This window comes from Cottoperca gobio, chromosome 6 (assembly GCF_900634415.1).
Source record: "Cottoperca gobio chromosome 6, fCotGob3.1, whole genome shotgun sequence".
Classification (NCBI taxonomy): domain Eukaryota; kingdom Metazoa; phylum Chordata; class Actinopteri; order Perciformes; family Bovichtidae; genus Cottoperca; species Cottoperca gobio.
In genome coordinates this window covers 15,298,433-15,325,354 of record NC_041360.1, presented here as the reverse complement: position 1 = coordinate 15,325,354, position 26,922 = coordinate 15,298,433, and the positions used below count along the sequence as shown (strand labels likewise).

General features: G+C 40.6%; 1 long non-coding RNA gene across 6 annotated transcripts in view; it reads right to left on the bottom strand.

Moving 5' to 3' along the window:
* Positions 1 to 26,922, bottom strand: part of LOC115010241 (uncharacterized) — a 107,896-nt gene that overhangs the window by 48,257 nt on the left and 32,717 nt on the right. Inside the window, exon 4 of one of the 6 annotated variants that reach the window (XR_003832437.1) lies at positions 13,344 to 13,540. The exons of the other annotated variants lie outside the window; for them this stretch is intronic. This is a non-coding gene — a long non-coding RNA (uncharacterized LOC115010241). Of the gene's footprint in view, positions 1 to 13,343; positions 13,541 to 26,922 lie in introns of those variants that run through there. 6 annotated transcript variants of the gene reach the window in all.

Here is a 26,922-nt window from a genome sequence, read left to right as displayed (position 1 = left end):
AATTCACAATGTTTTTAAATGCAGGTTTTTTTTTTTTTTTTTTGGACACTTGTCTTAGAAGAAGAAATAAAGAAAAACAGGGCAATGTGGTATGAGAAGCTTGAGTGGGCATTCTCTAATTAAATTCTCCTTCATCAGACGCTCGTTTGTGCACAAGCATTAATACTTTTGACCCCATGTAGCCCGAACACTAACATGCCTGAGGAAGGAAAAAGAAGAGGGAAATGAAAGAGAAAAACATGAAGGAATATCTTATTAGGGGAGTCAGGCATGTTTTGGCCCTCGTTTCTTGATGGCTGCTCTTGGTGTCGCGACCTACTGGCGTCTAGCTAATACGACAGTGTACGCCATGCCATTGTTCTCAATCAATAACTAATTATCAAAGTACTGGCTCCGACTTGTATTGTCCTCTTTGCTTGGAGCCCCTTGTTGTGGACTGAAAGACAGAAAGGGGGAAGAAAGGGGAAAGGAGGGTGGCTTTTGGCTGCACAGTGATGCTGCCGCCACAACATCCTCGCAAGCCTTTCAAGATACACTGTGCTGTCAGTTTAAATTACCGTCCCCTACTAATTGATATGAATTAGAACAGAAGAATTATTGTTGCTGCTGAATGTCATAACGATATCCTCAAAGTAATCATGGGAGACAAAAAGAGAACAGCACAAAACACACAAGCAGGCCAAATAAGAAAAGACAAATTAAGCCGACTCCTGCTAGGGACTTTGCAAACGAGGCTTCAGACAATGAGGAAAGAAAATTAGACTGCTTAGACTTTACGTTTCATTATTTCAATCTTGTTTGTAAGTATGTACCACAACTTTAACTACACAGGAAGGAATCCTTCTCCATAAAAAACTGCATGAAGTTGTGTTTTATTTGCAAGCCATATCTTAACCATCAACAGGTTCAAACGCAGCACTCTAATCACTGATACAATGCCCTTTTATCACCTTGTCATTGTTCGTTGGTTTTTACAAATGAGCTGACTGAAATAGAGGAACCCAGTAATTCGTACTTGGCAACACAGGGTGGATTGTGTGCTGGTGCCTGCCTGTCTCTGTGCTTCCTAATGGAGTGGTGAGTCCTGTCATTCCACGTGGCAGCACAGTTCACTTCTCCGCAGTCCTGTTGGTGCCCAGGAGCCCAGGGGGTGGCTGGTGCCCCAGTGGCAAGCAGGGGTCAGCCTAGTAAAAGTGCAGCCCTCAGGACAGTGAGTCTAATCCCACAGCAAGAGCATGGCAGCTGGAGCGGCCCATCCGTTCAGCCTGTGTAATGATATCACTTGCACTGGATCTGATGTCTGACCTCATTACCAGAGTTTAATTGCGTTGCTAACAGACTTTCAGTTCTTCTTTTCTCTGGCCTCTCTGTTTTTGACAGCTCTCCAAAAGAATGTCTCTGTTGCTTACAAACTGTTTGTTGTTGCAAACTAAATCAATGTCCTATACCTTTCGTCCTGTTTACCTGTGCGTGTTGGCTCGTCTTATACTACTATAACATTAAATCCAGGAATATGATTGATTTCTTTATACATTTTGTGAGACCTGCTTAAAAGTTGTATGAGTTCAAAATTATCGACAAACTATATATTTCCCAAAAATGTTACTTTTCATTGAAAGATCTCTCAGCTGCCACTTCAAACCGGAAACAGCTACACTTTTCTTTTTCTTCTTTTTTTTTAAACGCAAACAAATATTTAACCACATGCTTTTCAAAACTGAAATGACAGGTTGTTATTGATAGGGGAATAATTTGAAATAGAAAAGAGTATTAAACAAGCAGTTCATTAACACCTTTTAAATATACATTGACCTTATCACAGTGTGCTTATTACAGATGAGTGTGAAAAAGCGTCACCACATATGTTAATGACCATGTTGTTCACACTTTTAATTAGGTAAAGATTTTTCATTTATTTCATTGCACAGTTATAAGTAATGATTTAAAAGTGACAATTTAAACTTTTAGGTTTTTATTATACTGGAGGTTATCAGATTTATGTAAAAAGCTCAGAAAAATGTTCAGAATAACTACAGAGGATTGGGCATTACGTTTCAGGGGAGATTTTCTTTTCTATTTGTGCATGTTGTTTTGATGCCTTGAAGCCAGAAAAGCCCCCCCCCCCCGCGCCCCAACTTGTTGCGAGCCCTGTGACCTAAGAGTCAGCTGTAACCTGCCCTCCACCATGAAGGGAAATAACTCTTGTCATGCCATGACACCACATGAAATATGAATAATGAAAACATAGAGTAGTGGTGTAAATAGGAAGCATGACTGGGGCTTGGGGTCTCGCTATCACCAGCTTTCTCCCTCCCACACAGCTCAAGAGGTAGTGTCATCTTAGTTTCACTATTCTGCACCCAAGCTACGGTCCTCCGTAACCCGCACACCCTTAGGAAGATACCACTGGGTCGTGAGGAACGGGCCACCACCGTTAATGGGGTTGCTCTTTGAAAACATCACAACACAAGTAAACAGGGCACACCATTGTGTATTAAGTGCAGTGAAACTTTGAGTAAAAGTATCATGGTGGGTAAAGGTTACAGGCAGAAGATATCGGAGTGTGTGTGTGTGTGTGTATGTGTGCAAACAGCGGTCTGTGTACAGGTGCTGTGAAAAAGATGCTGTGCTGTATTGAAAATGCCTCATTACCACCCTTCCCGTTTTCTTGGGCTTGTATATTGTAGCAATGTGCCCTTGAAAACAGACCCCAATTAATTCTTTGCATTGTGCATGTGGATAGATTTTCCAATATTCTCATCATGAAAGAGCAATTATAATTCCATGATTCATATGCACACTCCATTTGAAGCAGCTATCCTCGCCCATTGTCAGTTGTCAGAGTAGAGGATAAACCATGAAAAGGCCTAATCCTGCAGCTATGGGCAGCGGGCTTTAATGAGCAGCCTGTCTCAGGCAGAGCCATGTGATACCCTGGCTGGGGCCAGACCAGTCCAACGTGGAGGTCAGCTCCTAATGGAGGGCTCCATAGCTTCCCCTCTGGAGAAGGGCGGAGCCCACTTACGTTGACCTGTTAAGTCAAGTTGCTCTCCTCTGACCCTCCAAAAGATGCCTGGATGTGGGAGATTGTCAGAAAAGCTACAGCACAAACAGCCGTGCTGCCTGCAGGCACTGAGACTCGATAGAAATGAAAGCAAGAAAAAAAAAGAAAACGCCAGCTCAGAACAAGAGACTGGAGCCTGTGAAAGATGTAAATTCAAAGCAAAAGCAGCAGAACTTTAACCTGTGGGCTATTATGCAGCAAGTGAAACAGAGCTGCCGCTTGGAATTAGGGGACAAAAGGGAGTTCAGGCCAGGGGCATTTAACCAATGGACATCTAGTGTATCAGATCCCAATCTTAATGACATCAGTGACCGAAGCTTTGCGGAAACTCTGATCTCTGGTGGCATAAAGAGAGGGTCGTGGCCAGAGGGGATTAGTAAAATATATGGAAAAAAAGAAAAATATGAAATAAGAAAGGATAATGAAAAGAGGTTATGAGAAACCAGGAAGAATATTATTGCTGGACTTCACCGAGATGCAAAGAGGAAGAAAGAGCTGTGCAAATAGTCATGGGATTGCTAAGTCAATAATACGGGCAATCTTCACAGACAGAAAGCTATAATCAACAAAAATCCATATTGACGGTGAATGCCAGAGTTTTTCAAAATGTCAGTGGAGTGTGTTTGCAGAAGGGCAGGAATGACAGATGAAGAGTAGGGAGGTGAGTGGCGGGGACACGAGGACAGGCGGACTCTGTACTGATGAGGTCCTGGACACAGAAACCAGGCAAAGAGCAGCGCCGGGCCAGGAGAGCACTCTGCCTCAGCCTGCTCCCTACAGAAAAGCCAAGAGGAGTCAGCAGTGCTACTGGTATCTAATGGGAACTGGCCACTTAAAATTCATAGGTTAACAAGACAGTAGGCAGCCTGGATTGCAAAATAGCAGCAAGAGTGATTTTTGAAGACACTTTAAATCGACAATTTTAGCATGATAAAATTACTTTTTCCTTCCTGGTACAGTCCTGTAAAACACAATGCTTTGTACTGCCAGGTATAAAAGAGCCACTGAAAACTGGGTGATTGTGAAGGAAGTGCAGTTTTTGTGAATATAAGCACTTAAGTTGAGTCATTTCAGGGATATAGATATTGTCCATTTTCAACTCAAATGCAGTGAAATGGAGGGGCCATTTTTTTCTTTCTGATTTCTGTCTGGTAAATCCTTTTCAAACGCAATTCCCATTCTTCTTTTGAGGTCTTTTAAGTCATTATAAATGTTTTGTCCCCCCCCCTCCCTCTCTGGCTGTCTCTCTTTCTCCCTCTCCCTAGCTTTAGTCTTCTTGAATAAAATAAGTGCAGATTTGCTGGAAATCAGTGGCTTTTGTGTGTGGCTGCAGGAGCATGGTGAAATGTTTGGACACTAATACCCATTCATTTCGGTAGCGCCATAAATAAAAGCTGCCAGCTATGCGGCTGCCGTGAAGTGGTATTCTTTGGAGCCCAGCAGGATGTCCTGTTCACATTAGCGCAGCAGGGAAAACTGGCCAGAACAGCCAGACAACTAAATCAAGACATTGTCAACTTCTGACAAAATTGCTATTGGGATGAGAACTGGTTTTAAGAGGGGTGTTGCACGTCTGGTTGTGTGCATGTTGCCGTGTATGTGTATGTGTGAGTAAGACACAGAGAGAAATGGAGAGGGAGCGCAAGAGAATGAGAGAACAAGAGAGGCATGGGGGAGATATATCTTTTCAAAAAGCAGTATATTCTGAAAAATAATTCCCAACAGAGTAACACCATGGGGCTGAGATGAATGAGGAAGTGTTGCTAGAATGGAGACAGCAGTGCTTAGATCAAGAAATAAAAACCTCCACATACACTGTTTCTTTCACTGTTTTTTTTACCTCAATCCGTCGCAAAATGATCAATTTCTTAATATGTACCAATGTTGTACAAGCTTTCAAATTGTGATACGATAGAAAATACCACAGAATAAAAAACACCTGCAGTATGTATTCTGAGTTTGCTATTGAGCTGGAATCCAGGCACTCTACTCAGGGCTCTGGCCTGCAGTCGTTTTGGGCCACCTAATTAACAACTGAACATAAGTCTCCTGTCGGTACACATAAACTTTACTAATCCCCCGCAACCAAAAAAAAAAAAAAGATCAGAGGTAAATCTTGGAGCATCTGTGCTAAACTCACACCAGGTCAGGGCAAACAGCACACATGTGACAGGATGTCATAAAGCATACTCCTTTAAACACAGTCCCAGCCCTGGGCTAGATTTGCAGGTGGTCGATTGCCTGGTCTTCACAGAGGTTAGCTCGTAGTGAGTGCTAAAAGCTGAAGGTCTGAAAGGGAGTCCTATCATCAGAGGAGGCCTTAGTGCCAACAAGACCCAGATAATGACAACTCTGAACTCAGTTAAGTACATAACACAGCAAGAGCTCTTGGATGTGGTGCCCAGAACAATGTACGAGGAGAAGGGAAACGCTGCGCCAGGGCCACAGCTGGGACATACCATGCCAGTGGGCTTGCCATTTTGATTAGGGGTATGTAAGCCTTTTAACTTAGTTAGATTATAAAGAAAAAAGACAGGGTGAAGTTTCTATTCATATCTTTTTGCCTTATAAAGCCTACTTGATAACACAGTGGTTCAACGCTTCCCTACAATGGGGAAATGAACCATTACGGTGCATGTCAGAGGCCAAACGTGTATTGCAGATTATACATGGAGCAAAAGATTGAAATGAGGTTTGGCAGTGCCACCGTGAGGTTACGACTGGATTTCGTGTATCTCGAGGCATCCTGGAGCCCGTCCAGACGGCCTCTCTTTTGGAGTTCTGTGAACTGGAGATGAGAGGAGTGCTCCCTCTTTCTGCAGGCTCTAAGTTGGAGTCTTTGCTGTAGGGTTCAGTGGACCTTGAGAAAACACCAGTGAATCCGTCACCATCATCCCTCCTGGGACAAAGCTGGCTGGCCACTTCTGAAGCTCCAATGACCCAAGGCTTGAACCCTGCTGCTCTCCATTCCCTGCCCTACGCAGCCACTGGGAATCTATGACCTCAAGTTCATCAGGAATCACACACTTGCATGGCAGCTTCAAAAGCAATGACTGGCTCTGTCATGTTTTTAAACTGTGTTGTGCCCTCCACCGGCTCTGTGCAAATTAACAAAATATTGATAAGCACACCGTCTCTGCTTAAGGATCATTTACGTTTAAGGAAGCAAAGACATATCATGGAAACAGAGCTTCATTTGTTTTAAACATTTACGTGTACACATCAAAGACATATCGTGAAATATGAAAACAGTTATGATTTAATAATAGCTTTTTTCCTACTGCATCCAAGCCCAGATGGCTCTTAATTGGTTGGCAAAGGGAGCAAGAGGTCTTTTTTTGAGGCGTGAGTGTGTGATTGTTGCTGCTGAATTGCTGCTGTGAAAGGCTGGCTGCGTGATGTGGAGATGGAACAGTGTGAGAACAGGTCACACAATGGAGCCACCAGCCTTTAACGCAGGAGGATGTTGGGGGTGCATGGTGTGTGTCTGTTCGGGGGGAAACGAAAGACAGCTTAAGACGGAGAAGTGGAGACACGTAAGGAAGGGTGGACATACAGAAAATCTGTCAACACTGAGAAAGTCATCAAGACTTTTTTTTTTATCCAGTGACAATTATCTCTTGTAGTATAATGCTGCTCATGCACAGTATATGAGTATAACACTTAATCTAAGAAAAAGCATTAACTACTGTAAACACAACATTATTATAGTATACTAGTAACAATTATACTATAGTGGTTTTCTATTACCTCTAAAAATAAATATGTCTAATTATTATTTATGTTCATCAAGGTTCAAACAATCCCCCCCACCCATACCTCTATTACCACTTCTTGCTAATTATTTACATTATTGCCTGCAAATAAATAATCTGTATTCATTACAAACCCTTTAGTATAGGAAGTTTTTTCAGTAGACAATTAATACTACACGCACTATTAGTGTAAAACAGTCTAATTACAGTCGACATCGTGGAACATGCAGACAATCATTACACAGAAGTTCCACCCTTGGCAGTGTGCCAGTTGTTGGCTGTTACATTAACTACACCAACGCTTAGCAGGTTAGCTAACAGCATTAGCGTACAGGATAAACCAGCTAGCATGAATGCAAGTGAGAAGCCAGAGCTCAACAAGTTTCTCAAATTATTCAAATATTGTGTTTAAGAGCATTTTGGATGACCAACATTTTTCTAACAATACTGAAGATGAAGTTGTGGATTAGAAGATAACTCTGTATGTACCAAATATTGACCCCAGAACTGTATATAGTAAATCATTTTGCCTCTTGTTATACTTGTATTTCAAGGGGTGGGATTAACAAACGTTCTCTTGTTACTGTAAAAAAGTGTTTTTTGTGTACTTTACTTGTTGATGAATAAAGTAACTTTACTTTTGCCAAAGTATTTTTTATTTGACTGCATATCAAGTCGCATCCGTTAAAGAGTAAAAACAAAAGTCGCACGAACGTCATGATAAACTGTGTGAAAACAAAAGAAAGTGCAGAAAGGTGACACTTCTGTTAAAGACACATGTTGAATGTGTTTCGTCACTGACAGAGTGCGATGGGTGCGAGCGGTGTGTTTGGGCGGAAAATGTTTAATTTATTAAGGAGGACATCATTATGGGTTATGGTTAAGGTTAGCATTATTGTATAGGTATATAAGACATAAGTAAAAAAAAAATTAGAAAGTAAGAAAAGCGATCTATATCGAACACCCCCACAATATTACGTGACCAACAGGTGCCTGCTTGTTCTGGCTAAATGCTAGAGTGCTCATGGTGGACCCTCCGGCAAGCTTTACCGTAAATGAGGTGTGCACGACTTTTAAGAACTGTTTTGACAATCTTTGACACAGTTGTGACAGCCGAGCGCCTAATTAGCTCAACATTTAAAAAAACGAGGAGCACAGTGGGACAGAGCGCTGGAGTGGTCGTATTATACATTGGGAATGAATGAGAAGTTGAACCTAAGGGCAGATTTGGGAGGACTTTGTGGTGCAAAAGGCACATAATGCAGGTTTAGACAGAAAAATAATCAGGGCTCAGTGATGTTGTTCCACTGGACAGACGTTGACTAAAGTGCATTTGTTCTATAATATATACCATATAACATTTTGTATAAAACCCCACCTTTAGTACATTTTAACTGATCTACTTTTTTTTTTTTTGTAATTGAAGTACATCTTTACACAATTAACAGTACTTTTACTTCAGTAAAGTATTCAAGTACCCTTTCCATCGCTGTACTTCCATACACTAAACTCAAAAGAACTTCACCTTATTTAAACACACTGCTGCCTCCCACACCTGCATTATTACACATGTGCCTTGTGGGTAAAATAGATTTAACGACGCAGTCTTTCCTTAATAAAACACTGCAGGTCTTCAGGCTCTGGGAGGGGAGACATAACCGGGAAAGATGAAGACCTAACACTTGTGCAACACCATCTAACAGGATGTCTTTATGAGCAAGGGGCAAAATTAAGCTGTGTCAAAATGGCAGGCCATGGGAGAGGTTGCGGTAGACATCAAATCAACAGCAGTCCAATGCAGGATCCCATTATCAATGACACTATATGGGTGCCCCCGGCCAAAAGTCCCCTGCACTGCAGAACTTAAGGTGTTGCTTGATTCATTAGTGCCTGTGTCTGAGCCGAGGTGATGGCTCCCTCATTGTCCTGAGAGGGGTGAAAACTGGAATGTCTTTTCTTCCTGTCAACACTATGTCACTTTAATTTCTTTTTCTGACGCCCAGTCTTGACACCTGGAAAGGTTTGACCGAGCATGGTAGCAAGAGATCATAGGAGAGTCCTATTTAAAGGGAGTGGTTGACACTGTTGACATTTTATTCTCCTTCTTCTTTGCAGCCTCACCTTTTCTTGTGAGAATAGAAAAATGCATTGCATTAAAAAAAAAAAGGTAGATAAGTTGTTCATTGTTTGAAAGACCAGATAATGATCAGTCATAACTCAGATGTTCTCTAAACATTTGGCCAGACACTGACACTATCATCTCCATGTTTGAAACTGATCACAGATGGCCTGGGGAGGGATTCTAGATATTAAAATATCGTGCAGTAATTTAAATTAAAGATGCAATCTCACTCAGTGTTATTAACGTGACTCGGGAAGGAGACTTATTCAGGCAATTTCATTGATTAAAATATACTGAATTTACAGCTAAACAAAAATGTTAAAAGAATGATTGTAATGCACATTAGTCTCGTATCCGTGTTGAAGTATTTACAGTATGAAGTCACCCATAATACACTGTTAGAATATAATAGCTGTCAACGGATGCACAGTGCTAATAATGTAATGTGCCCCTCCCTAAGGGAGCTGATCTCCTCATCTGGGTCATGGTGAGTATTAAAAGGGTTAAGGGTGCACAGTAAATTTATTGTGGGTCTTCCAGCACCAATGGGCCAGAGCACTAATGGATGACCTTGGGGTTTGGCTGTTCCAGACTTGAGGAGATCATGTCTCACCACCTCCCTACCACCAGAATGACCCCGGCCCTCTCTGCCCCTGGCCTCAACCTTTAACTCACTGATCTTTGACCAAATTATTAAGCAGACACCTGCTTTCCGGTGTATGGTCAGAGCGGGGGGAGGACTCACTCTGGGTACTCTAATTTGATGTAGATGTGCGGTGCGAGAGTATCCATCTCACTAAGGATAAACCCATCTGTTAGACTTCCCAGCAGTGTGACTTTCAATGACGCCTGCACACAGCGTAATCATTTGATTGTTTACACTGGTGTAATATAACTTTACAATTGTATTTAGCCTTAATTATGTATTTTAAATGTAAAAATGTTTTTTATTTGAAATCATACACATACCATTGATTTACAGCCACATTACCACAACACAATTCTGCATATACAAGGACAGGTCCCTGAGTAAGGGGACAAGTGTTTGGAGGAGATACACGTGGGCCCTGCGGCACTTTGAAGTCAAATAATGTCCTGTACCGTGTGACATTTGTACAATGTCCCATAACTTTCAGGTACAGTTCTCCAGGTTCAGTAACCTAAAGCAATTACCAGTTTTTGATAAGAAATGAGAAGCTGAATCAAACTTATTTTTCATTCATGTATTTCACCCTGAGAGCTCATTAATATCAAGGCGAGAAAGCCTACTCCATTTGTACTTTTGAAAAATAAAAACATGTTTTTTTCCTTCCATTTAAATGAATACCATTTCACTTTTATATAATACTGTTTCTCCTATACAGCCAACAAATCAACACATATGCATGCAGCACAAATGTACACACTAACCCTGAAAGTGAAGAGAATGATGCCATTATATCAACTGCAAAATATAGTCCTCCGTCAAGGGCACTAAGGTACAGGGACCAGCCCCAAAGACTGCTATGGACCTCGGGGACTAGTATGTGTCAAACTTGAGGAAAAAAAAAAGGAGAGAGGAAAGAAATTGCTGCCATTAAGGTATAGCTTGGAAATGACACTGACCTAGGTCTGCCATCTTGCATTGTCCCACCATCTGCACAAATGTGAACTTTGCCTTTAAATCGTGGCTTCTCAATTAACATGTCCAGCTGGGTGGAGAATTTCGTCAGCTCCCTAATATCATTACTGCCACACCAGACTGTGATATAAATATTAAAAAAGTGCCCAGAGCTCTTTGCTGGCTATGTGAGAGCTTCTGCTTCTTGGGTTATAATGAAGTGCGCCCACATAGCAGGGCAACGACAGAAAGCTTGGGTCTTATTAGGACTACTGCAGACTGTCAGACAGAAAGGATAAATGTCTTGGGCCACCTTTCTTTGTGAGTTCTTATTCACTTCTACTCGTGGGGGATCTTAGAAACAAGGCAGCACCTACATGGCAAAACAACACATTCTCCAATGCTCCACAACGGCAGAGGCTCAAGCCTCTTTGAGATATTCTAGTGGTCTCAGACAAAGAGGGTTTAGAAAGCATCAAGTCTTCTTCCAAAATGCAAGCTGTGTGGTCTTTGTGATAGCCCCATTACAGCATGAAGGACTCTTACTTTAGGCTGTATGTCTGTGTGTGTCTGTCTGTGTTTGCTTGTATGGATAACTGTACTTTCCAGGAAAAGAGATCTTAAGAGGAAGTCTTTGAATGTAGGACATTGGCGCTGTAGCGGTTAATCTCCCCCCACGGCTTTACAGACGGCTGTGGATTTAGGAGTTGGCATCATAACTGACCAGTGCTGTTTGATTAGATAACAGGGGATCTACTGCAGGCATCAATGGTCCACCGTGCTGAAATGAAACAGTTTGCTCTCCGCCCATTCTGCTTAGAACACGATGGGGGTGATTCTTCAACAGTCTGATGCCACAAGCTGCCAAGCAGCGTCCACTACAGCGATACCACGATCATGGCGTTACTACGGACAGCACCAGCTTGTACCAGATGTTGGGAATTAGCTGTCCCTCTGGCTGTCATGGGTTGTGCCCTGCAGCTCTCCTTGAGTCTCACTGTGCAGGGTTGCAGGTGTTGATGAGTTGCCAAAAAGGCCATGGAAACAGACTTAGGTTTAAAGGAAATGGTAACTATACTGTTACAACTACCAAACACTGCATTCTGCAATGACCATGTTTTTGGCTTTTAAGGCAGCCACAGTACAGCCAAATATGCAGACTGGCTCATTATGCTTGGTTAACACGCTGACCAGATGAATACCCTTTTACAAACCCAGAAATCTAGTGTTTAACCTCAAATAGGACACATTATTTTCCACTTTCCGTTTCTATTGCAGAGCAATGTTGCAAAGAAACTCCAAATACTTAACATTTCCGTTGTATACCATATGTTCACTGGTCTACTCTGATTGCTATTGTAGAATAATTTGTTGTTGTAGATCACAACAAAGTCTCTCTTATTTTGGCAAAGAATTTCAGTGGCTGAACAAAATGGCATCCTGTTATTCTGACGTGGATCGTAATTTAGGAATTGAAATTCCTTCCCCGAGTTGTGAAACTTTCATCAGATGGGTTCTATTTTCTTTAGAAACAAGATCTCTCGCCCTTTTTTTGCATCATATTATAGTGTAATAATTCATATAATAGGAATTTAATGCAAACATTTGACTCTTTACATACTGCGAAGGAATCATATTGAATGTTTTCACGATGTTAACCAATGTTTAATACAAGTTCTCTGAGGGCTTGTATGGCAGCAGCAGGACTGTCTGGTTAAGCTCGGCCCTCGCTGTACTGTGGTGGAGGGCCTTTGTCCCCTAAAACGAAATATACTCTGAGTGCATGGGGGTGGATGTCACTTCAGATACTGATGCATTTGGGGTCTGCATGGGGGGAAATAATGTGCAACAATGATATCTTTGATCATTGTTAGAACTCCCCAACACAGGAACTGTGTCGAGTGTGGTTATCATCAACCCATTTCTATTCCCCCAGCACAAATCATTTCATGGCTCCTTCATCCCATGTGCCAGGACTGGGTTTCAAAAGCAATTTCAGCTGAAAAATAAGGTGCTTTTCTTCAATTTTCAAGCCATTTGTATCAGGGTTAGTGTTGTTTACCTAGCGAGTACACTGGTATTTACATACCTCTTTAAAGGAAAAAATGGCCCGCTATGATTTATGGACTGCAGCAAGAGCGCAATTTTCTATGTCGTACACCTAATCTGAGAGGGTATGGAGAAAGGTCACATTGACCATACAAATACCGTGGTCCTTCCACAGAGAGTGGGTGGATATTCATTCTCTTTAAAAAAAAAAATGTCAGTTAGGTCTGATTTATGATATGGAGAGCACACCAGGCTCGACAACACCTTTGGTTTCAGACTTACATCTGGGCCGATGTAATAGAGAGGATAAGATAAGAGAATAATTTGTCCTAAACTACCGTCTTTGATAACACCATGGATATACAATACATCTAAGGTAACAATCATGTTATTATTGTTATGTTGTCTTGGTTCTATATAACAATGAAAAGAAGAGTAACAAAAATAGCAAATTACGTGAGTCATAATTACAAAAAAAACAAAAAGAGACAGAGCGAGAGATGCTGTCAGGTGTTAGGATCAATGCCATGTTTCAGAGTTGTAACCTTTAGCCTCCCCCTTGACTCCAGTGTGATATGACACCATGAGACTGACAGAGATGAAAAAATTAATGTTCTCGTACTTAGCGAACACGATACTGCTATGTGGCCTTCTTTCTACCCCTTAATTTCCCAAGCGTATCTTTCTTTTACGGTGTTCGGCATGAATTTGATCAGCACAACAGGAAAGTATAAACCATTTTCAATCCCGCTTATGATTTATTAAAATATCATTGCTTACAAAGATGGCATCTTGCCTAGTGGGATGTTTATTGCCCACACAAAGTTAATTATCAATGAGAATACTTTAATTTATTATCCATTAAAACTTGACATTGTCAGTGCACATTCATTAATATTAATACCAACTCCGTCTTCCGTGGCATAGCTGTGTAGCAAGGACACTTGTTTCTGCAAGAGAGAATAAAGGGAAGACACACACAAAGGTCAGCCAATTCACAGAACTGCCGAGACACTAAGCAAAAATAATAAAGGACCTCACGATCGAGATATCATCAGTTGGAATGACAGCACTCCTGAAATAAAGCGTACATTGGAGCAGCTGATACATTACATAGTAGTTAGATAGTTACATTTCAAGGCGGCTACAATTACTTGATGAGAAAAGTAACAACAAGAATAACTGCTTGCACGCGTGTGTATGTTTTCTGTTTAACTATTCATATCAAAAAAGGTTTCATTTGTTCATTTGTGTCAGAAACAGCTGTTTCCCCAAGAAACACTGTCTGCCTCAGAAAGCTACATTTCTTGTTTGTGGTTTCGTAGTTTTACTTTTGTATCATAAACACATTTTCGGGTACCATGAACACATTTGACTGAGAAGAAATGGATCTATATTATATAAAAAGGAAAAGTATAGAGTGTCAGTTTTGAGATTCTGTTTCATGTTCAGCATTATACGCTCATTATTTACAGTGTGCTCACTCCTCGCACGGACGGCCCAATTTATGGGGAAGCGGGGGATCAAGTTCAGTCCTAATGACAAACCCTCACTGACCTCTCCAGAGAAAACAAATGGAGCCCCAAGGTGATGTTTCAATATCACTAACTACTTGGGTGTCCCAGGGAAAGGAACAGATGTAGCCCTGAGGATGAGGAAGGGGTGAGGTGCAGGTCAAGGTCACCATACGCCAAGGTTAGGGTCAGATAAGCACGGCTGGCTCGGGGTCTTCACATGCCCACAGGCCATAAAAGGAAGGCGTGGACAGAGACTCAAGAGCTATGGATCAAGTGTTATTCCACTGAGGGCCTGAGGGGCGGGTGAAGGCAGGGGCACTGAGGTTCAGCACTGTCATATGCCTGGGTTATACACTTGCTCTACTTCTTATTGCCTGCTTTGGGCTGTTGCTGAGAGAACACTTGCTAAATTACTAATGTGTTGATCAGTAAAGAAAGTAACAAATCCTCCCAGAGTAATGCAAATGTGTGCTATGAAACTATTCAGCTCATTATAAAATGTGCCTGATACTTTGATGCAGTTATAAAAAAAATATATGCAAAAATATTTTATATGTTAGATAAGATTTCTTTAAAAAGCCTTAATTTATAATTAAGACTGCTAATAGGATTTGTTTTTTTTAGTAGGACAACAACAGTCTGACACCAGTTTCGCTCAACTTACAATGCACATTCTTGTGTTTATATACTATGTTACAGCCACAAGAAATTATCTCTAATTGGAAAAATCTAAATGAATTACTTCAGGTTATTTGTTAAGACTATGAAATGTCAGACTATGCCATTAGTTGCAGTGGGAGATCCCATGGTATTTGGAGAGAATAAATTGGCTCTAGCACATTTATTTGGACTTAATTAATAAGATAACCTAAGTGATTTATTTGATTCCCCAGACTGTATGGCACAATAATAACCTACAGTACGAGGTAAATTTGCTAAATGTGTTCAACTAGAGAAGGACAACAGGAACACAGCGAGACTGCAATTACTGTCATATTCATGGGGAGGAGGATGCTAATAGGGAGATGTTCTGCGCCAGATCAAATCAAATGTAAATGTATACTGGTGGGTTGTGCTTCCTTTAATTAGAAGGTGCAAGTAGTTTGATAAACTCTTAAAGATTGTGTTCCTCTGGTTTGCAGCTCATTATAAGCGTGCTCATTCTGCTACAGTTCTATGCAGCATACATAAAGCTTGTCTATATATTATACTGCACTGTATGAACACTTCTGTGCAGTGTGTAGTTATAATAAGTGGCATATTCTCTCATGTAGAGAAAATAAAAGACATTCAATGTCTCCATTCATCAATTATAACTCAAATAAGAATTCATAAGTAATGAAGAGTGCTGATCCTCTATTCATTTATTATTCATTTTTCAGGTGAAAAACAAAGGCTGGCCTTTCATATAATGAGGAGATTAAAGAGAAGGAGACAAAACAAAATCAATTACATTCTTCAAAAGCTTTTGAAAAATATATTTAAGATATTTTAGATGGAACTGAAGTTTGGATTTTTTCTTTATTTATCATTATGTATGCAAGGAAAACAACATCTTTTAAAACAATAAATAATGGATTTTATTGTGCATTAATTGATGAAACTCCTCTCTTCCTTGATGCCACTCTTGCCTCTGCACTAGAAGTACACCAATGCCACACAACTATACTGTATACCGTGTGTGAGAAACTGAGAGAAGAAACTTTGACACACACAAAAGGAAACTTTCAGAGTACCTGGTTACAAGGAAAAGTTCTCTCATTATTACTAGAAAGTATATATCGTTGAAGCAAGAAGGGTTTATGACTTTAACAAGTACGTTTCCTTAATATAATAAGATACAATTTTGTGATACTTTATCCATTGTTAAAATAACAGGATTGCAGAAATTACACTGATGGATGAAGGTCAGGCGGATCACAGAACATGCTGTTCAAGGAGTAATAATGCAACATCCTGAATATCACAACCAAAAGGGCTCTAATGGAAAAGGAACTCTCTCCCAAAAGAGCTGCAAAGAAGACACAATGTACATTAATGTCTGTAGAGAAGTGACAATCCCTTTTCTATTATTCTTTGTTAAAGGAATTGACACATTATCAGTTCTTTCAAATGCTCTCAATCATCAACTTCTGAAGTGTTGTGGTGTGACGCAACAGTGCGGTACTTTATTTTCATTATTTTTTCACTATTACAATAAAACTATTATAATAACAAGAATTAAGTCATTATAACAAAATATTTTTTCTGAATAGAAATAGAAATTAGATTTTGTCTGTGTATCGCATTATACAATATGCTGTTTGATATTCTAGAACAGTATATAGAAAATACCTGAATGAATAAATTCCGTATACGATGCCCATCACTTTAATTGACCAGCTTTATTTATGACTGGATGACAGCAATGGATCCACTATATTTCTGAAATATCCGCATATATGATCAAAAACAAGTAAAGCTAGTACCAAGTTGGTTACTTATCACCGATGATGTGTTGCATTGTTTCGGACACTTTCTTTATTACAGCTGTTGTTTTAATGAGATCCTAAGAAAAGCTGATGACAGTGAGTATATCAACATCATTAACAGCATGCATGTCAACTGACTGCCGTCATAAAATGTGATAAGCTTAGTTCGTCAACATATAGCTAGCATTAAAGTGAGAGGACCCAAATAAGACATAAGGAATAGATAAGACCATGGACAGGGAGAGAGAGAGGGGACGAGTGAATAGGGGATAGGGGAAAGAGATGACTCCAAAAAGGTCACTCCTTTTTTGTAGTCAATAATTGACATTTAAACACACGTTTCAAACGTCACTGATAAAATTACGTGAGATAATGGAGAGCGAGCTGCTTACACTGGCATGCAATTATAACCATAATGAGATGCAAAAATGCAAATGTCTTTGTGCATGCTCCAGCCTCCTTTTGTGGGGTGCCGCGGCGTCTGCGGTGGATGATAGATGCCACGCTGGTGGTGGTAGACAGAGTGGTGACATGTGGGAGTGGGAGCAAGTAGAGAACAGAACTAGGGCAAATATGCCACACACCCTCACAAAAGTAAATCCCATAACTGCCTTGGCTAATGCTTCCCTGAATGCTCTCCAAATCTATACAGTTAATTAATTGCTACAGATATTATTTTTTTTCAATTAAAATGGTGAAAAACATGGATTACAGGCTGTTTGTGGCTGCTCTTCAAAACAAAAGATATTAAGATATCGACAATGCTTAAGATATCGGAAGGAAATTACCTTCATACCTGCAGATATACTTTATTTCTGTGATGATTCTTCAACATTTAACCTTTAAACAATGTGTTTGTCCTGATGCAGTGATGAAATAAAGGTTTAAACCTTGTTAGGCTAAAAAAAATGAGCACATCCTTGTTTCTTGTCTATGTGACAACATATAGCCACACACAGGCATTTTCTATTTACGCAATATTCATTTAAATCTACAATATCAACAGTTTGTGCAGATCACCTGTAATTTGTTAATGCTCCTATACAATGCAACACTGGGAACATTATACATTTGCCGTTATCCATCCTTAAATAACATGCAAATAATATAAGTACAAATTCCTTTAGCCCACTTCCCTCGTTTGTAGGGTCACCTTTTTCAGACCGGTCGCCCACCCCTCTACATCTGGAGGCTGATAAGAATGGAACACAAAACATGCTAGCAGTCATGCTGTTTGTTAGAAGCAATTAATTTCTCCGAGGCCTTCATTCCATTCAGGGTAAGCTTTTGTGCTCTAAATCCCACTATTCTGAGCTTCTCTTGTGCCACGTAGGAGGGTATGAGAGAGTGGAGGATCGGAAAAGAGAGGGAGAGCCCGAGACAGAAGCTTTGGATGACAGATTATCTTGGGCCAGTTAAGCATGTAATTGCTCAAATGAGTTAAAATCCCTTCAAATATCTGTCTCTGCACCTCATCACACCACTTCATACACTCAAATATTTGACAATTGACAAAGATAAATCTAAAAGGGGTCTTCAATAACCATCTGCCAAGACTTTTTTTCTCCCAGCTAAAGGAATATTATTCACTAGATTTCTGTACGTGTTGAAAACATTTATTTAATTCCTTTTCCTAAAACTTTAGTTGCGAGAGCTACTCTGAGTTGCTTACCACTGCAAACCAGTGGGAGCTCATTTAAAGACCTTCTATCCCCTCAACATCAACATGCAGTTTTACCACCAACGACACTACAACATATATGAACAATAACGCTACAGTTCAAGTAGCAGAATGGATATGTCTTACATGGCGAGGGATTGTTATACAGAGTAACAGACACAGCAGTCTACAGATTCAGATCTGGAGAATGCCTGCCTGCCTTCCTCCTGCCAAGCCTTTTTCAGATAGCCACTGTTGCTCCAGACTATGGCTGATGGATCCATGCCTTAGAGGGAGAAGCTGCTGCATGCCAGACTTCTGAGGGTCACTGAATGGACTGTTCTCTTGTGCTTTCATTCTTTTAATTTAATCAGTAGTCTAATCACAGCTTTACACAGATTTCCCCCACTGCATCACATCAAAGACTTGATATGAATTGTATTGTCTAAGGCTTTAGATGATTTGACAATATTAAGATGCAATTGTTGCTCACTATAGTATACTATAAATAAATGTTTTCTCTCCATGTCAAGTAATCAGCCTGAAATATAAATTTGTATCCTAAAATATAGGATAAAACAAAGACTGTTTGTGCATGATGGAAAACTAAATGTGATGAACACGATGGGCTGGAGTAAGACTTCTTGCCAGGTGTATTTGGCCCTTGCCAAATGCCACCCTCAGAGCAGAGAGGGTGTCCTGCATTGCTTCCCTGAATGAATGCTAATGAGGGCGTGTGTGTATGTCTGAATGTTATTCACACCACATCAAACTGGGCCTGCAAAGAGGTGCAAAACTGGGGCTGGCAGCCTCCCAAACCAAAACAACCTGGAAGAATATCAGACATTACATGTGCCTAGGACACAGTACATGCATGGATTATTGTAGAGAAAAAGAAAAAGAAATGATGAGCCTATATTAACATTGGCTCAACTGTCACAAAAAGGTGCAGCTGACTCCTGAAAAACTGTTAATGTTTATGCTAGAAAACGCTTAGCTCTTTATTTTAAAAGCAAACAAAACACAAGAAAAATCCTTAATGGAAATAAGCAGTTTGGCTACACATGACTAGACGCGTTGCTATTTTTTGGATTCCTGTCAAAGAAATTAAGCTTTGTGTTTTTTAAAGTAACTACATCCTTATTTCCATAAACTGCTGTGATGGGTTTCCAGGATAGTTCACTTTAATGGCACATTAATCTTGGGTTACATTTCCTGATTTTAGTGTAACTTGGAATATAATGACAAATGCATGATTTAGATGTACATTCAATGCAAAGAGTTGAAACTAAACTTCAACCAGCTTTTACCATGCTCAACGCAGTGCAACGCAAGATAGATTCACAAACCAATTACAATCATTTAGGACGGTCTACTTTACTAAGGTGAGACGTTCTCTGGATTGGCTTCACATTCGCTGACAGTTGATGGTTAGACAAGGTCACTGGATGTACAAGCTCTCATTTAAAACATAGACATGAGAGCAGAACTGGGGTTAGTTGGGTCTATCAGAGCTGTCAATCAATTAATGACAATTATTGAGCAAGGACGCCCGTGGGAGGTGAGAGAGGGAATGAGAATGACCATGGGGGAACAACATGGGGAACGGGACGAATTATGGAGATTGGAAAATAATAACCAAAACTGAATGATATTACCAGCTCATGCAGATCGCTTACGTCCCAGCATGTGTAAAGTGTGTCAATTGAGCACCATGAAAGGGATGTGGACCTTGTTTTACTAATCAAACCACAGAAGAAGAAGACATTCAATGCCTGATTAGAATACCCATAAAATATCAATGAGTTTTATGAGCTTAACCACATTATGTGAGGTGTCAAATGAGCCATAAATTATTTCATTAGGAAAGATGTGGTTGGTGAATATGGGAGTTTCCACCACACACAGAGAAACATAGTAAACGCTACTAAGAAGGAACAGCTCAGAACGGACAACACACACTGTCCCACAGTGAGAAGGTGCTACTGCTGTGCTCATATACAATGAATACAGGACAGAGTCACGCTCAGTGTAAACTAGGAGTGAAGAGGGAGAGACGAAAAAAAGGAGGGAGGGAAGCGTTTTGAAATTCTCCAGCTGGCAGGCTTTAATTTTTCCACCATTCTAATTAAAATGCAAATTAAATTTATAATTAGCAACCACAGTATCCGAGAAACCACCTTGTGTGCAGCCCAAACATATGGGGCAACCAGCGGTGGGCAGCACTGTCTCTAGGAGACAACAGAGGTGGGTGGCAGGACTGGGGAGTGTTTGTCGAGCAGGGAGCTACTGATCACGGGCTGGGCGTGTGACACCGGAGCAGCGCTGTGCTTTAACCTGCTCCTCTCATCTGGGAGCCCTCTAAGCTCTCCAGGCGCGGTGAGGCAGGGGAGCACGGCCCAGTTTACTCTGCTGTCACTGCCCATGTCACAGGTCACTGCATGTGTCACCTCGGCTAGGCACAAGTGAGGTGACCAGCACTGCCGGGGTCAGCTCCTCCAGATCGAAAGGTTTCTGACCAAAATTAACCTTTGCTGACTCTCAGATAATTAATTTTTCATTGATGGCAATTCTTTGTAAACACAGCACTCAAACATTTCTTTACCCAGTAGCTTTCAGCCGCTGCAGCGTCACATGGGGCAGGTGTCTTTCTAGCATTACAAGTGAAACATTGATCTGGGTGTTACTATAATAGTCGGTGAGCTGAATAGCAACAAGCAGGACTTTTAAAACAAAGTCGTACAAGACTGCAAAGAGTAAACTGAATCTGGAAACACTTTTTGGACAATAACCAGGCATGGGAATGACAACAGGCATAAACTGCAGTTGACCATCTTTTGTCGTCCAACACAAGTTAGAGCCAGGTCACTGAGGGTCAAAGAAACGCTTTCTCCAAGGTGCCATGGCTTGTCAACTGACATTGCTGAAAAAGCACCATCAATCATCCATCAGTTGTCAAAGCCTGAAGCTGAGGTCAGAACAAATCCATGTCAGAAGAAAAGGCCACATCTTACCATGCGCCTTCGCTCAGCTGGACAGTGTGCTGGTGACACTGTGTCAAGAGACTGCTATCCCACTCTATAGTGCCTCTCTGTGACTGACTAAGTCGATGAGAAGGTCTCATATGACCTCTTCCACACCCCCATCCCCTTGTCACCTGAGTTGGACCACCAACTTCCATTACGCAGTTAAGTGTCTTGACTACAAGACAGACTTATCTAGGAAGCTGTCAGGTGAGTTAACTCGCACAGCTTTAGGTAGACAATTGGATGTGGCCCTGTGTCACGACTGACACCGTTTCCTCTTACATGCTGCTCTCCAAATGACACTCGTTGCCGTGCAGAGTCAAGCTTTAACACACTGTCATCAGTAATCACATGCAGTAAGAGCCATTCGTAGATACAGTAAAGACATCAATTTCAAAACGAGTGCTTCGTGTTAAAAAATAAATAAAACCTACTTTCTTTTGCTGGATTCTTAGGGTTTTCCTCTTTATAGGCCAAGGGAAAACCTGCACTTAATATGTGGTGAGTTAATAATCAGAACACTGGATAAGCTTTTTACTTAACCACATTGTTGGGATGTGACATCTTCCTGTGTGTCTGACTGGGCCGACACAAGTGAGACACAAAAGAAACTTCTCTGTGAAGATATCCTAACTGCAGTGGTAGACAAAATAGTCAAAATGATATATGGCTTAACCAAATTGACAGCCACTGTTGGGCAAATCATGGTTTCTAAATATAATCCTCCATTGTTTTCTCCTCTCAAAGAAATGTTCTTGCTAGCTGTTTGGTTGTGCCACCTGTTGCCTTGTTAATCATGCTGAGAAGATACTCATAAATCATAACATTCTTCAATTAATCAAGCTGTCAACTTCTAGGTGAGAGGTCATGCATGGAAGAGACTGAGGTCATCGGTGTGGTGTGAAAGGGCCATGGTTGTGTGGCATCTCTTATTCTTGGGAAGTGTCAGTAGAGGAGCCAATGGAACAAAGGAGAAATCAAAGTCCAAGGGACACGAGAAAGGGGGGTGGGGGAGGCGGCAGGGGCAGCCACACCAGAGCCAGAGAAAAGAACCAGGGTGCAGAGCATAAAGCCAGTCAAATTGACCTGACATTACATCAAGAGAGCCGTGCCAAGCCGCTACATTATCACACTCACCATACCCTTTTAGATGACAGAGTTCCCGCAACTTACCAGGTTCCTGCAGCACACCATTTGCATAATTAACAAGTCATTCATGTGTCATTCATTTGACTTCTATTCATTTGTAGGAGACTTCAGATTAAATAGCATGCACTGTATCTGGTAATTTCAACCGAGTGTCAAATGATTATTGCTATAAAAACACAAATTAAAGTCTATTACTAACGTATCTTGCCATTTCAAGACAAAGGATAAAGAAACACATGCAATCATTTGCACAAAACATTGCATTTTGGGCACTTGCATATCTGGCATGCGCCTTTTTAGAAATGCTTCAGGTTGACACAGATATGGGAATTCATGTACAACAATGGTGGCTTTACTGTAGCAGTCAGTAGACTTCCAAAATGCCCACCGGCAGAACTGGCACTTTTCTTGCTTCTGTGAAATTGTTGGCTCAGTATATTACAGTACACAGACAAAGACAATTTGATGTACTGGTACTCAGCGGTGGAAGAAGTGTTGAGATTCTTTTGTTACACCAAACTGTTAAAGTCCATTCTCCAGCTATCACAAATAAATGCTCATTATGAAGGCAGAATGGCTGCTAAATTGTTGTATTTTTAAATAATTAAACTAATTGGATATTTGTTCCAGATGCATTAACATGTAAGCATTATATTTTATATTATATTATAGATATCGTTAGCATTAGTTTCAGCTTGTTGAAGTAGAGCTAATTTGAAATGCTTTACATTTATGGAAAGAAATACATCGTATCTATAAAGTCATTTTATATTTTGCATATAAAATCTTATTCTGTAAAGTAACTAGTGACTGCAGCTAGTGAGATAAATGCAGATATTAAATATTAAAGTAAACTACAAGTACAGTATTTGCGTAAATGTACTTTCTACCAATGCTGGTACTTTCCGTCCTTTGATTTAAAAATATGTTTTTACATTGACGGGACTGGATTCAAATAGATTAAATAGTGTGTCCATCATTTCCACCAGCTATTTAACCTCTACACTGTCTCCTATAATCTACTCTTGCCATAGACTCCTATGGCCAACTCCAGTATTTTATGTCTTTCACATTGTTGTTCTACTATTATTGAAAAAAGCTCAGACAAGCCTCAAACATGAGGCATAGTACGTAAAGGTTTGAGGTCTAGAAATGAGCATAATTATATAGTAGCTATACAATAGTGCAGTTTAATTCTGGTTTGTACCTTGTTCAAAAACAGTGCATCCATATGAATTTATATAGTAAATGTGAACTGATCATTTCCAACTAGCAGAATAAACGCACAATTCCAACAACTCTGCAGCTCATCGTACATTTCTTCTGACTGTGGAAATTATTCTTAACATCACTTTCTCCTCCATTTGCCCCATTCATTTCAATAAAAGCATGCCATTTGCAGATACATGCCATTTCTTTCTTGTGCTACACATCTTAAAAGCCAAGTAAAAGTACTTTAACCCCACACCCTTTCACACATGAGGTCACTCTTTCTGATAATTACAACATCTGTAATTTCCTATCTTAATGTGCTATACATCATGGTTGAACTTTACCGAGCTCAACATGTCAATCTGCTCTATGTATTTCCCTCTACATTAGCAAATTTGAATGACATTTAAGTCTCTCAAACGTTGCTACAAGCCTGTCACTGCCCACTCATCCACCACCTTAGAATTTGCAAGTGATTTTAGTCATTGATTACTAAGTGTTTAGGAGTATGCAAGTGTATTCGGGCATATTTAAAACATCTTTAATGAGTCCATGTTACCACTTAAGTCAATCACTGCTCTTTTGTTTAAATGTGAAAAAATGCTGCCAAGATTTGAGAGCCACAATGTCTACATATCAGGGCACATTTATCATTAATTATGTCAAAATGAGAGAGCACTGCTTTTTTTCTTATTTTATTTCTTAGATTGTTATTACATTACAACCCATGATTTGGAATGTTTCACATCAGCATAGGTTTGTAATTTTAGGAAGAACAATTATGTCGCGTTTTATACATTTAAAACATGCAGGGCATTTATGCACCATTGCCAATAGGGCTTTTTAACAGTTTGATTAAATGCTTTAATCAATCACAATCCCAGCCTGTTTATTAATCACTTTATCAAGCAGTTGATGCATTGCTGCTTTTAATGGACTCCATTTATTTTGATTTCTCCTCTCTTCATCTTATCGAAAGGGCTCTCCCAATCTGGACCGATAAAAAGGGGGATGCGAGAATGGCTGGCTGTAGTGGCGAAAGCTCAGACAAGCCAGTCCCTTAACTTCATTACAATCACTCTGCTCAGACTTAACCAATTTATTAGTGGCAATATGTGCCCTGAGCAATGGCTAGGTAAACCACGTAGCTAAACTCAGATAAACAGGCGCCCATTCATTTGTCTCCTCACCTGACACCACAGTGATGTATGATCCTAATAAGATTAATATCCTCTGGATTTATTCCCTCTTAGTCCCTGCAGGCATCTTTTAATGTTACTCCTCAATGATCTAAGACTGTTTTTCAACTTCCGTGTAGTAAGAACTGAGAGTAGAAATGTAGCAGTTTGGATTAATACTTCAATCAAGGCTGGATACAACACTTCAGACATAAATGTTTTATTGCACAGAGTCCATGCAGCCTGTTCTTACACTTGAACTATGAATGAACATTCTTCCGTCCCGTGGAGGGGCTGAACACACATCTCTAAAACAGAAGCTTCTCTCACAATTGCATTTCAAGTTTCTGTTGCATTCAATAACGCATTAAAGTAGTCATTGAACCTGTCATGTTCTGGTCAGAAATGACCACAATTAGCAAACAATCCATCTCCTTTTAAGCCCCCTCCCAGCCAACCCCTGCCATCACCCAACCCCCGCCATCACCCAACCACCGCAGCCTCTGGTTTGGATTCACGCACAGTTTCACACTTTCTGTCTCATCCATATTTCCCCCTGTCTGCCCTTCAGCTTCTCCTCTTCTCTCTATTGTGTGCTAAAAAGCTATTGTCTGCATCATCTGAAACTCTGTTCGCTGTTACGAGGCAGCGGTGAAAAACATGAGTGCACAGGTTTGGAACACTGAATAGAAAATTGTACTTAAGTGGTCTTCTCTTGCCCATCACCTCTACCCTCTACCCTCCTCCACATGAGAAGGGCTGCTGGGGTGGGCTGGAAGGGGAAGCCAGCAGGGCAATAGCAAACTTGAAAGCAGCCAACATTTGCAGCACTCTTGAAAAACAAGCATTTCACACCTGAAGCCTTTCATGCAGGGCCTCGAGGCATCCCCTTCAAGGCATTTAATTGGCTATTGCTTCAGAGCTCGTTCAACATGCCCATTATGGTTAGGCGACAAGCAGCCAAGTATGTCGAATGAAAAAGGTCCTTCTCCCAGATGGGCCGAGTGGTATTAAAAACTGCCCGATCACTTCTTGCTGTTGACTGGCAGAGGTAATTCAGATGCGTGCACCTCTACAAATACTTATAATGAAAAGAGTGAACTGGATAAGATAGAGAAAAAAAGAATGGCCTTCACCATTTCTTTCGAACACGGCACTCAGATGTAGAGATCGCGGTGTGATACTGATGCACGTATGATATAAAGTAAAGCACATGCCGTATAGTACTTCCTTATTCTACAACAGATAGCTGCTGTAATAAATGACAATCAACTTCAGCAGCCCTGTTTATCAATGATGACATTTGAACAAGCTGTGAAACATTTTCTCGGTTACTGTCAACTGGTGAAAACATAAAAACACCCTGCAGCATGCCTCCACACATCAGACACTTTGATCACTTACAGTTTTTGAAATGAAGACATTTGTGGCTCCTAAACATATATTTCATGCTTTAATCTCAGCCCTGGGACATAAGGCTCTAGGATATGATGTTCCACTTTTGTTTGGCAGTTCTACCACAAAGATATGGTCCTTTTCCTTCCCCGTGCCATCTGCCATATGAAGTTTCACCCATATCAGCCCGAGGCATTGGAGCCCTCATTGGCAATGTTTTTGAGGGCACCCTGACTCCCCATGGATGGACAGCCTTGGGGGAACCAGATAAAGTAGGTGTTTAGTCTCTGGGCTGCTGAAGAGAAAGGGATTGGCTTTGAGCTGGGTTGGGACTCATGGGAAATCTGGCGTGCAAACTAATTACGTTGTGCTGCCAAACTGCCTGTGATTAGAAAATGGAGAGGCGGCGAAGGTGGAGCTTAGACTTTATCAATTGCCCTACTATTTCTTTTTTTAAAGAAAACAGCTAAAGCTAATGAGATTATTTAACGAGATGTTCTTTTTGTAGAATGACTTGTCTTCATTTTGAAGAAATTGCAGGAGGCGGATGGACGTATAGATGTATAATAAATAAATAAACAGACCAACATCAGAATCCTCGTATTTTTTTAATATAAGTTTTGTCACCTGAAAAAAAATCTGAATTCTCAGGGTGGTTCAATAACAGCGAATACCTAATTAGTTCTGTCGTGTTTCCCCACCTGCCTGTCACACTTTTGGAGAA